General features: G+C 45.6%; 1 protein-coding gene across 1 annotated transcript in view; it reads left to right on the top strand.

Annotated features, from left to right (window-relative positions):
- Positions 1–13095, top strand: part of MTIF3 (mitochondrial translational initiation factor 3) — a 67849-nt gene that overhangs the window by 21600 nt on the left and 33154 nt on the right. Inside the window, exon 2 of the mRNA XM_058437735.1 lies at positions 8062–8204. The gene's annotated coding sequence lies outside the window, so the exon portion shown is untranslated. The remainder of the gene's footprint in view (positions 1–8061; positions 8205–13095) is intronic.

Below are 13095 nucleotides of genomic sequence, written 5' to 3' on the forward strand. Positions count from 1 at the left end.
CCTATGATCTAATCACCTCCCTACCTCCACATATGGGGATTACAGGTCCCTCCCTCTACACGTCGGGATTACAATTCTAGATGAGATTTGGGTGGGGACACAGAGCCAAACCATATCATGTGCCAGCAGTCCAGTTCCATCTGCTTGGAGCTTCCACCTATCTCATATTCTTTGGTGAGATGATGCATGCATGTAAAGGCATTGAGCAGGGCTGGGTGCACAGTAAACCCACATAGCCATTATTATCACATCAGAACGTCTCCATGTTTCTTCTCTATCAGTGGTGTTTTCCCATTATCTCTCTCTGCCAGAGATGTCCCCTACTGTTTACTTTTTTGTTGTTGTCATATATTTCAGTAAGATACCAGGAGGGAGTGGAAATAAACACATGACAATTTCACATCTTTAAGCCAAAAGTCAGCATTATTTATTATTATGACTTTTAAAACATGGTAACAACTTGAAGTCCAGCAATAGAACAACTAACTGTCAGGTCATGGGGGTACATAGAGGATGAGATTTTTATTTAGAAAGAAATTTCAAGATAGGTATAGAAAATCACACTGAAATGAATCTTCAATTATAAAGAATTATGTCAATGATCTCTTATAAACAGAGGACAAGGAGGCACCCATTTTACAAAAAAAAAAAAAAATGACCATAAAACATTTCATTTCCCTGAATGGCTTAGCAAAATCTGACATAGTCCTTGATTTGCAGAGCTGTTGGCTGGGGAAGAAGTGGGCTGATTTTCCTGAGAAGCTCAGAGTTTTCTAAAGGGGCCAGCAGTCCAATCACCACTTTCTCAAATTTGAAATTAGAAAGGCCTGATTTGAAATTAGAAACGTACAAAAGGGGGACTCAAATCTGGTAAGAAGGAAGTGAACAAGACCTTGAAATAGTTACCCTACAGGAAGGAGATTCAAGTTTCATGTCCCAATTTCACAAGGACCAAAGAATTGGTAGTGGAATTGATTCCAGAGCATTAAGTATATGGCTGACCTTGGAAGTACCTCCAACCCGTAAAAGCCTTGCCCAGTGGCTGTGTCTTAGAGCGCAATGTCTGAGCATGGAAATGTAAACTACAAGGGGCTAGACGCGGAGGGACATCCCAGGATGGATGGTCATTGCCGGCGGCAGTGTACAGGACTATTCTTCAACACTGACACCACGTGGCAACCACCGGAAACTGCAGGCTGGAGCGCCAGCTGTCATTTTGCTGGCCTCTTACATGGAGTCCTCTTGGGGCTGAGGAAGGATCCAGCATTCTTGGACAACTTGGGTCAAATGCAGGGAATTTTGAGAGAGACAAGTTGGACTTTCCGCTCAAAGGGCCTGGGATGCTTCAGCAATTAATTTCAAAAGAATATAGGCCAGGCACGGTGAGTCACGCCTGTAATCCCAGCACTTTGGGAGGCCGAGGTGGATGGATCCCTTGAGGTCAGGAGCTCGAGACCAGCCTGGCCAACATGGGGAAACCCCGTTTCTACTAAAAATACAAAAAACTAGCTGAGCGTGGCGGTGCATGCCTGTAGTCCCAGCCACTCGGGAGGCTGAGGTAGGAGAACTGCTTGAACCTGGGAGGTGGAGGTTGCAGTGAGCCAAGGTCGTGCCACTGCACCCCAGCCAGGGCAACAGGGCAAGACTCTATCTCAAAAACAAAACAAAACAAACAAAAAGTTGGTGCAAAAGTAATTGCAACTTTAATAGAAGAGGTATGACCATATTTTTACCCTGTGTAGAGCAAGTCTTACAATCTACATTTAAATTTTGAGCAGCCATTCGATGACCTGCTATAAACCTGCTAATATAATGTTTTAGAAGAATACTTACTAATATACAATATAGAACATAATGTTATTTTTTAAAGCAGAATTTAAAACTATATATATGTATGATCCATTTGTATTACATTTACCTATCAAAAATAGGACCATCTGAGGAACTGGAAATAAATGTAAACATGAGGCGAAATGAGGTTTATGAGAGATAAACAGATTATCTCTTGGTTGTCAGGTATAGGTGGGTTTATTTTGTCCTACTCAATTTGCTCCAGGTAGCCTTTCTTTCTATCATGACTACAACTTCAATGCTGAGGGAGCCCCCAAATGCCCCAAGTTATCTTCACAGTTGAGGGTGGAGGTTTGGGTGGGAGGAGGCCTCCCTCCTGTTTCATTTCTTTAATTCCTGCATTGGCTCATAAAATAGGATCTTCTATGTACATTCGTACCACTCAGGGAAATATTATAAAGGGAGCTTCAGATGCCTCACCTCTTTTTTCACTGCTTGTCCTAATCTGTTTTCTGTTGCTTATAACAGAATACCTGAAGCTGGGTAATTTATAAAGAAAAAAATTTCTTTTTTACAGTCATGAAGTTTTAGAAGGTCAAGGTCAAGGGGCTGCATCTGTTGAGGGCCTTCCTGCTGGTGGGGATTCTCTGCAGAATCCCCAAGCAGCGCAGGGCATCACATGTGAGGGGCTGAGCAAGCTCACGTGCTAGTTCAGGTCTCTCTTCCACTTCCTGTAAAGCAATCAGTCCTATTATCATGATAACTCATTGATTCACTAGTCCATGAACAGATTAATCCATTCATGAGGGTAGAGCCCTCTCATGATCCAGTCATCTCCTGAAGGCCCCACCTCTCAATACTGCCCCTTTGAGGAATAAATTTCAACATGAATTTTGGATGGGATGGACATTCAAAGCATAGCACTCCTCTACAAGGGAGAGATAGTAATCTAATTAGCAAGACCCTCTGTCTATTGGACCACAGTGGCAGAGGTAAGATCACTGTGCCCAAAAAGCAACACCAGCCCCAGCCCTCCTCTCCTATTCCTTGGATCTATATGCTCTTGGGGTCGCCCCTCCTGAGTTAGAGGACTTCCCTTTCCTGCTTCTCGGCCAGCTGGCAATCAGGACTTTCAGTTGGTGACTTTGGGAAAGGGAGAAGAAAGCCCATACCTTGCCCAGGGGCAGTCTAGTTTTCATATGAGTTTCAGATATAAAGCTGATCCTCTCTGGCCCCTGAAGTTGTTCTCAGTTTGGTGGAACTTGGAAGCAAGGGCTGAGAGGGACTGCCATTCTGAAACTTCAGTTCCCTCGTTTATGAAAATGACTACGAGGTCCTTTTTAATTAATGTAACATTTTCATCTTTGTGATCTGGCAGGTGATATAGACTAGGAAGAAATTACCTGGCATGATTCAAGTGCATCCTGCTAACAGGCAGGGGGGTAGGGTGGAGGGAAAGGGACAAGCTGGCAGCTCACAGGCTCTTTGACCCAATGATAGGTGGTTTCCAGTCTGTAGCTTCCCTGCCCTCAGACCTGTTACTCCTCCCTCCCCTGCCCTGCTTGGTGTCACAGTGGGATTCAGGGGCAGCTGCTGCCAGCTGGGTTTGGCGTGGGAGGTGCTGGTAGAAGACAAGAGGAAGGAAGGGAGAAACCAGGACATTCCTTCCCTCCCTCTGTGGTTTCTTTAGCCTTGGGTTTACCAGAAACAATCAGTCCAAGTGCATGGAATGGCTTCCTGCTGGTACTAATCTCTCAGTGGCTTCATGGTCCCTGTTGGCCTCTTAGCTCTTCCTTCATTTATGAAGCCAATTCTTAAATTTATTTTCCTCGTTTTAAATATTTGGAGATATTTTCATTTTCCTGGTTGGACCTTGACTGCTAATATCTGCTATGATCTGAATGTGTCTCTCAAAATCCATATGTTGGAAACTTAATCTCTATGCAACAGTGTTGGGAGGTGTTTGGGTCACAAGGGCTCTGTTCTTTTGAATAGATTAATACTGTTTTAAAAGGGCTTGACAGCAGAAGTTGGATTCTTTTTTGCTCTTCCATCTTCTGCCACATGAGGACTTAGCAAGAAGGCCCTTGCCAGATGACAGTGCCTTGATCTTGGACTACTCAGCCTCCAGAGCTGTGAGAAAAAAAGTTTATGTTCTTTATAAAGTTTATGTTCTTAGGTATTCTGGTATAGCAGCACAAAATAGACTAAGACAGTATTAGTTTTATTATGGCCTTAAAGCCTGGGCATGGAGATATTCCAGCTGCTGGATTGAGGGCTGCTCAGGGCTGAGTGTCAGAACTAGGAGGTGGCAGAAGAAGAGGCTGTGTATATGTGTGTGTCCCAGATAAACGCCAGTAAGAAAGCCATAGCATTGGTAAGATCATCCTGCATGGCCATGCTCCTCTCCTCTTCCCTGTCACCACTCTATCTTTCCCTCAACCTGAAATATTAATGTCATGTTCTATTTCTCCAATGCGTTGCTCTAAGCTAGCTGTTAATTCCTCTGAAAAATTTGCCTGATGACTACTTAAGAATTAATCAGTTTCCAGGGTATTTTTATAGAGGAAAAAACATTAAAAGATTTTATTTTATAGAAGAAACAAAATAAAAGATTACTCTTGTTACCTTTTTTGATTACAAGAGTAATATAGGCTTCTATAGACATTTTGAAAGAAAAAATAAAAAATAAACTAAAGACCAATGATAATCCCAGCCACTCAGAAGAAGCTGTCTTAACATTATGATGTATCAATATGAAGTCTTTTTTTAAGTTGCATATGTGCACAAGCCTGTGTGTGTGTGTGTGTGTGTGTCAGGGTTGGTTGTATTCATAGCTAAGATTATATCTTATATATGGTTCTGTACCCTGTTTTATCACATAAGAATCAAAGGCTCTTTGAAGTCAGAAAGTCCCTACCTCCCACCCCAAAACATGAAATTAATTCAGCTTAACAACATCGAGTGAGTTCTCTCCTATGTTTCCCTACTAAGTGCTGGTACAAAGGAAGAATGAATTGGAAACATGCTGACATCACCATATACAGACCGCAGAGGAGCATTCTTGTGTGTTTGTGTGCACAGATCAAGTGAGAAACTGTAAAATGGTGGCATTGGGAGGAAGTGGTCAGTAACAGAATAGGACTGTGGGGGTGCCCACCTCATCCACCTGACCCTACCTGGCAAAGCAATGAAGCATGCTCTCCCAGAAGACAGGGTGGTGTAGAAACCCCCACTTCAGCCCCCTCCTACACAGAATAAATTCTCCATCCAGAGGAGATGTGTCGTCAGTAATAAGTGTCTTTTGCAAAGAACACATCCCCTGCACAATTTATTCTTAGATTCTACCTGGTATCTGGCCCATCTTGTAGATAACAAGCATAGTATTGTGTACTGTGTGCATACAGGTAGAATTCACAATTCCCTTGAGATTTTGGGGCTTCTGAATCCAGGAGTAGTTCATCTCAGCTTTATTTTGTTCTTTACTAAAAAATAAAGCATTTTGGATGTGGCTATGGCATATAGTAATATATAGCAGGCAGAGGAGACACAAAGACTACCGCCTTAACAAAGACGCTGGTATCACCCCTCTTTCTGTTGAGCTCCGTTTGACTGTGAAATGTTTAAACGAGAGAAGCTAGGATGATGGCTCAGGAGATATTATGTTAATGAAAAGCAGGATAAATGCGCAAATGATTTGCACAGAAGGAACCTGATCCAGCTGATATTTGAAGAGGAAGTCCTGGGGGAGATGCCCCACATCATGGGCCTTCCTTTGTCAGCCCTGGATCTGAAAGAAGTGTCTGAGCCTAGAAAAACAAGTTCACAGTTTCTGTCTCACCCAGTGAATGCTTGCAAGGCTCCATACCAGTGTTTCCAATCAGAGCAATGATTCTGCAATTGTGTGTGTACTTGTACCAATGTTTGCTCTAGTAATGACTAATAATGGGGGGGCACTGCCCCTGGAGGCTGGTGATGGGGCCAGCTGCCCGTGTGTGCAGATGTTTGTGGTTCTGAGCTCAGCCTGCTCAGGACAGTGTAGGAAAAAAGGGATTCCTGAACCACTGTGATCTTACACAATCATATTGAGGCTTTCTCCTGCTGGGTGTCGTTCAAGTTGTCCAGTTCTAGGGAGAATTTCACCCCTGCCCTAAGCCCTCGCTCCTGCATCCCCAGCTAACACCAGGGCTTATGGCTCAGGACAAGGTCAGGTGGTGGTAATGCTGATAGAGCTGAGGTAGGGCATTCAGGCCTTGCCAAGAGGGTTTCTGGACCTTATAAGGTACCCAAGGCCCCAGACCCTTTCCACCATTCTTCTCTCCAAGGGAAATGCCGCTTTACGTGTCAGCCAATACAATTCAGGGTAATTATGGGAGCAAATGTATTCTCACCCATATCTCCCTTCAGAATAGATTTAGGGTAAGAGAAAGGAAGGGCGGTGATGTTACTGAGCGTCTACTATATGCCAGGTGCTGTGCTGGTGTTTTATTCTCTAAATTCTTCAAGCAATGGCCAGGCACAGTGACTCACACTTGTAATCTCAGCACTTTGGGAGGCTGAGGTGGGCAGATCACCTGAGGTCAGGAGTTCAAGACCAGCCTGGCCAACATGGCGAAACCCCATCTGTACTAAAAATACAAAAAATTAGCCGGGCGTGGTGGTGCATGCCTGTAGTCCCAGCTACTCAGGAGGCTGAGGCAGGAGAATTGCTTGAACCCAGGAGGTGGAGGTTACAGTGAGCCAATATTGTACCATTGCACTCCAGCCTGGGTAAGAAAGCAAGACTCTGTCAATAAATAAATAAATTAATTAATTAATTTAGCCTGGCTCCAGCCCCATGCTCCTTCCAACATTTATTCTTTCATCACATTCACGTCTGTGGAGCGCCGTCTATCTGTCAGGCATTCAGGACTGCCGGGGTGAGCTAAACATTGGGTTTGGAGTCCGCTGGCAGAAACAGGGGTCCCCCACAGAACCAGATGTGTAATGACGGGTGTGAGCTGTGCTGGGAGGAAGCACAAGGGGCCCTGAGAGAGGAGGCTGTGCTTCTGACTTGGATGGGACCCTGGGTTTGGATTGGACTGGTGCGGGCAGTTAACCAGGTGAAAAGCTGTGGGAACAGCTTCCCAGGCCCAGGCCCCAGAGGAATGAGAGGACACTGGGGGCCTGGGGTGGAGGGAGGCTGGTGATCCTGCAAAGGGGGCACAGCCTGATGGCTTTTTAAAGATTTGGGTCTCATCCCATCTGCAGTCATACAATCGGACTAGCATTTTTGCAAAGAACATTCTAAAACCACCCAGTGTCCATCAACGGATGAACAGATACACAAAATGTGGAATATGATTTAGCCTTAAAAACAAAGGAAATCCTGTCACATGCTACAACTGGATGAGCTCTGAGGACATCATGCTATGTCAGGCACAAGGGGACAAACACTGCAAGATTCCACTTATGTGAGGTACCGGAGCAGTCAGGTTCCTAGAGACAGAAAATAGAATGGTGATTGCCAGGGGCTGGGGAAGGCAGGAATGGGGAGTGGTTGTTTAATGAGCACCGAGTTTCTATTTGAGAAGATGAAGGGAGTTCTGGAGATGGATCATGGTGCTGGTTGCACAACAATGTGAATGTTCTTAATGCTGCTGAACTTCAACTTAAAAATGGTTAAAATGGTAAATTTTCTGTTATGTGTATTTTAACCAGTTTTTATAAACAAAGAACATCCTAGCTGCCAGGTGCAGAACAGATTAGAAGGAGGGTTAGATCGTGAAAAACAGAACCAGATACAACACTTTCAGGAGTGCAGGTGAGAGATGATACTGTATTCATCTCCTTAGGTAGGAAGCCCCACCTAAAAATTCCTCGGGGGATGTTCTCTTGTTTTCCACAATGTCTGATTGGTGTTTGTTCCAATGGAGGCTGCCTCTTTCAACCATGAGCTCCTGTACAAACCCAGCAGAGGGTTGGAGCTCTGTAAACTGGGGGCACCTGAGCTTCCATGGCATGCCGTTGGCTGTCTTTACCTGCCAGGTGGGCTGGGGCTGAGCCTGGCTATGTTTGTCATCATAGGCCTTTGAGGATGAAAGCCAAAGACTGTGGCTAGGATCCCCAGCGAATCACCTGGGACAAGTCCTTTCTACAGTTTTCAGGCTTCTGGCGATTTAAATATAAAAATGACTAAGTGATGCCGGTCGTGGGTGGGTACCCAGATGTGGGCGCGTGGGAGATTTGGCTTCCGGAGCTTCACTAGACCTTCTTGGGTCTATGTTCCAGGAGGAGGAGGCCCTTCCCAGGCAGCACCCCTTTCCTGCTCTGTGTCCCTGACCAAGGCCTGAGGTGTGTCGTGGTGGCCACGCTCTCCCTGGATGTTTTCGCTAGGGAGTATCCGAGGCTGGTCCCCGACCGTGAGGCAGTAGGTAAGTAGAAGTAAATACTGTACCGGCTTAAAAATGCATATATGAGACTTGGTCTCATAGAAGTGTAATGTTCTGATTCATAAGCAAGTGTGCATCTAGTCTTGGTAATTCCCTTCAGCCCTGCTGCCCTTCCCCATTCTAACCAAACCATAAGGCTGTCTCTTTTTCTGAGACAGTCTCACTCCGTTGCCCAGGCGGGAGTGCAGTGGTGGATCTCGACTCACTGCAACCTCTGCCTCCTGGGTTCAAGCGATTCTCCTGCCACAGCCTCCTGAGTAGCTGGGATTATAGGCGCACACCACCACACTCGACTGATTTTAGTATTTTCTTTTTTTTTTTTTTTTTTTTAGTAAAGACGGGGTTTCACCATGTTGGCCAGGCTGGTCTCGAACTCCTGACCTCAAGTGCTCCTCCCATCTTGGCCTCCCAAAGTGCTGGGATTACAGGTGTGAGCAACCATGCCCATAAGGCTGTCTTTATCTCAGAAGTAGAGGAAGCAGCAGGAAAGCTGAGGCCACTCTGTTTCAGAAGCCAGCACATCTCTGTGTCAAATGCCACGGTCATGAAAAACTCAGGCCTTAAACCCCAGATTTGGAAGAAAAGTGAGCAGTCACAGCCAGTTGTCCATGCTCTGCAAGAGATAATGATGTATTTTGCTCAGGAAGGAAGACAGTCAGTCTGAGTCCTTCACCAATTGGTTCTGGCCATTGGCAAGCCATGTCACCTGTCTGGGCCTGTTTCTTCATCTGTACAAAAATCCAGGAGGTCATGCACTACCCCTAAATCCAGGGGGACACACACTACCCCCCAAATCTAGGGGGTCACAAGACACTCCCAAATCTAGGGGATCATACAGTATCTACGCAAGCCAGATGGTTGTCCATGGACCGTGAAGTTGGAAAACCCTCAATTGAATCATTCTTTCCAGCTCTGATATCTTGAGTCTGTCTCCAACATATCTGCACTTCCTGCAGATTGGAGCCCAATTCTTGCCTCCACATGGATGCTACCTTTGCTGGAAGAGCAGTGTGGGGTAGTGGGAAGGACAGAGCATCGGGGTCAGACAGAGGCAGGTTTAGAAATCTGAGCCAATCACATGTTAGCTTTGTGACATCAGGCAAGCTATTTAACATCTCTGAGCCCTGATTCCTCATCTGAAAAATCAAGATAAATAATATCTTTCAGGGCTATCTTCAGGATGAGAAATAAAATGGAAACCACCCAGCACAGTGCCAGACACACATAAATGGCAGCATTAAGGCATATTGGTTAAATCTACTTTCATCACCCCTAGCTGTGAGATGATTGGCAAGCACTAAATAAAAATCAATATTAGCTGTTATTGGGGCAGGGTTCTAGTTCTGTGCACAGGTTAAGAGGGGGTTCTTATTTTCAAGTGGGTTTTTTGTTTTTGTTTTTTGTTTTTTTTTTTGAGACGGAGTCTCGCTCTGTCGCCCAGGCTGGAGTGCAGTGGCGCAATCTCGGCTCACTGCAAGCTCCACCTCCCGGGTTCGCGCCATTCTCCTGCCTCAGCCTCTCCGAGTAGCTGGGACTACAGGCGCCCGCCACCACGCCCGGCTAATTTTTTGTATTTTTAGTAGAGACGGGGTTTCACCGTGGTCTCGATCTCCTGACCTCGTGATCCGCCCGCCTCGGCTTCCCAAAGTGCTGAGATTACAAGCGTGAGCCACCGTGCCCGGCTTTTCAAGTGGGTTTTAAGGACAGCAGCCATAAATCAAAGTGCATTATGGTCCTCCAAGTTGACAAACAGAGCACAGGAAACATAATCTAAAGAACAGATGTCACAAATAGTAGCAATTTTATACAGACAAGCCTTCTTCAGTAAGCCCAAAACTTCCTTCCTGCCCAATAATCTCAGTGTCCTCTTTTGGGAAAGAATTGTTTCAGCTCTTGGGTTCTGTGCCCACAAAGCCACTCGAGAAGAAGCATGTAGTTTCCAGTAAAGAAGCCTGGGTTAAAACTTGGGACTTCCCCACCCACAGTGTGGCCGTCCACAGGGGCTGGGCTGCTACAGGTGGTTAATGCTATCTCGTCACTGGGGCCTATGTGGATGGGTGCTCCAGGTGCACACCACAGAGGGATGCTGCTCCAGCCAATCCCCAAAGGCCTCTGCTGGTAACCCATCAAACCAATCTGGTTCAACTTTCATTTAACAAACCTGTGAGTTTTTCAGTCGCCATGGGCTCCCAGGTTGAAGATCACATAACTTGAGCATGCCCAGATGAACCAAGCATGTAACCACTGGTGGGACCTAAGTGCTTAAGGAGCTTCACCAATTGGTGAAGGACTCAGACTCTCTGACTGTCTTCCTTCCTGAGCAAAATACATCATTGAGTTAAGATGCAAACATTCCATGGCAGGATCCAGTCAGATCATGCCTCCTGGCATCATCTCATTGCAAGATCCAATCAGATCACACCTCATTACCTTGTGCTTATAAAAACCCAACCTGGCACCCAGCTCAGGGAGACAGATTTGAGCATAGCCCCCTGTCTCCTTGTCAGTCAACTCACAATGAACCTTTCTCACAGCCAAAACCCAGTGACTTAGTGTTTGGCTTTCTGTTGCATACAGGCAAATGGACCCAGTTTGGTTTGATGACATGCTTTGCTCCCAACGAGCAGTGCACAGGCCTGGGCCAGCCTCTCAGGTGAGTCCTCAGCAGAGCTGCTCACCCTTTAACACAGATTCTGACTCCGTAGTTTGGGGATTGCAGAGCCTGAGAGTCTGCAGCTCTCATGAGCTTGTAGGGGGTGCCCATGGACCCAGAGTCCTTATGGGGAGACGGCTCTTCCTTGACACGCTCCTAGATGAGTCCCAGGCAATCCAGGCAGAGGGGAGGCTCTGGAGCTGCCTCAGCCATGCTGCAGAGACCATCGGGTCTCACCTTAGTACTAGCATACTGGGCATTCTCAATCAAAAAGAGAAAGGAGGCAACGGCTCACACCTGTAATTCCAGCACTTTGGGAGGCCAAGATGGGAGGATCACTTGAAGCCAGCAGTTCGAGGCCAGCCTGGACAACATAGGGAGACCCTCATTTCTCCAAAAAGCAAAAAATTAGCCAGTCGTGGTGGCACAACCCTGTGGTCCCAGCTACTCAGGAGGCTGAGGTAGGAGGATCACTTGAGCCCAGGAGGTCAAGGCTGCAGTGAGCCATGACTACACCACTGCACTCCAATCTGGGTGACACAGTGAGACCCTGTCTCAAAAAAAAAAAAAAAAAGAAAAGAAAAACAAATCTCAAAGGATTTAAGGAAATGGATGTGTTTTCAAGGCTAAAATAAAGCTATTTTGGAGGAAGTTCTACCTTCTAAGCATCTTTAACGGTAACCCATTCAACCGTTTAAAAAAAAGCAAAAACAGAATCCTATCCGTTTCTGGTCTTTTTTTGTTACCCCTCCCAGGAGAAGAAACTGGAAGACAAGATTCCTGGCCCCCTTTTCCAGTTCTCCTGTGGTGCTTCCATTACACTGAGGGTGATGAACAATCTGTATCCAGACAGACCACTCTCAGTCCCTGGTTAGCGGGAGGGGTGGCTACTGGGCTGAATTCAGATCTGTGTGATTCCACAGAGTAGGACCGCCTTCCTTCTAAGGCCAACTGTCTTGTCTTCTTTTCTGCAACCTTTACTCATATTATTTTGTTTGTTTGTTCTAGACAGGTTTGTTCTCTCACCTAGGCTGAAGTGCAGTTTTGCAATCACAGCTTACACTACAGCCTTGACCTCCTGGACTCAAGTGATCCTTCCACCTCAGTCTCCCAAATAGCTGGTCCACAGGCACATACCACCATGCCTGGCTAAGTTTTAAAGATTATTTGTAGCGATGGAGTATCCCTATGTTGCCCAGGCTAGTCTCAAACTCCTGCCCACAAGCAATTATTCCGCCTCAGCCTCCCAAAGTGCTGGGATTACAGATGTGAGCCACCATGCTCAGCTTGCAACATTTACTCTTTTGTTGATTTATTATTTTGAAAACTTCCGTATATAATACATATATAAAAACAAATAACAGGCTGGGCACAGTGGCTCACACCTGTAATCCCAGCACTTTGGGAGGCCGAGGCGGGTGGATCACTTGAAGTCAGGAGTTCAAGACCAGCCTGGCCAACATGGTGAAACCCCATCTGTACTAAAAATACAAAAATTAGCCAGGCATGGTGGCGCATGCCTGTAATCCCAGCTACTCGGGATGCTGAGGCGCAAAAATCACTTGAACCCGGGAGGCAGAGGTTGCAGTTAGCTGAGACTGCGCCACACTCCAGCCTGGGAGACAGAGCAAGACTCCATCTCAAAAAAAAAAAAAAAAAAGGAAAGAAAGAAAAGAAAAAAAAAAAGAAACAAATCAAATAACAAACAGAAGATTCCAACCAATTCCTTAAAAAATTACAGTGATGATTAATTATAATTGAACTCCATGCTATTTTTTAATAGACTTTATTTTTTTAGAGCGGTTTTAAGTTCCTAGCAAAATTGTACAGAGTTCCCATATAGCATGGACCCCATTGACTCACAGTCTTCCTTACTATCAACATCTTGCACAGAGTGGTGCATTTATTACAATCCATGAACCTACATTGACACATTATCATCCAGAGTCCATAGTTTACATTAGCGTTCACTCTTGGTGTTGCATGTTATGCGTTCTGACAAATACATTACATATGTATCTACCGTTATAGTGTCCTACAGAACAGTTTTACTGCAGTAAAAATTCCCTGCGCTCTGCATATTCATCCCTCCCTTCTCCCTAACCCTAGGCAACCACTGATCCTTTTACTGCCTCCATAGTTTTGCCTTTTCCAGAATGTTATATAGTAAAAAATCAACCCCACGCTACTTTGTTAACTAGTTTTCCTTACTCATGTAAG

The sequence above is a fragment of the Hylobates moloch genome, unplaced genomic scaffold, assembly GCF_009828535.3.
Source record: "Hylobates moloch isolate HMO894 unplaced genomic scaffold, HMol_V3 SCAFFOLD_4, whole genome shotgun sequence".
In the NCBI taxonomy this organism is placed as follows: Eukaryota; Metazoa; Chordata; class Mammalia; order Primates; family Hylobatidae; genus Hylobates; species Hylobates moloch.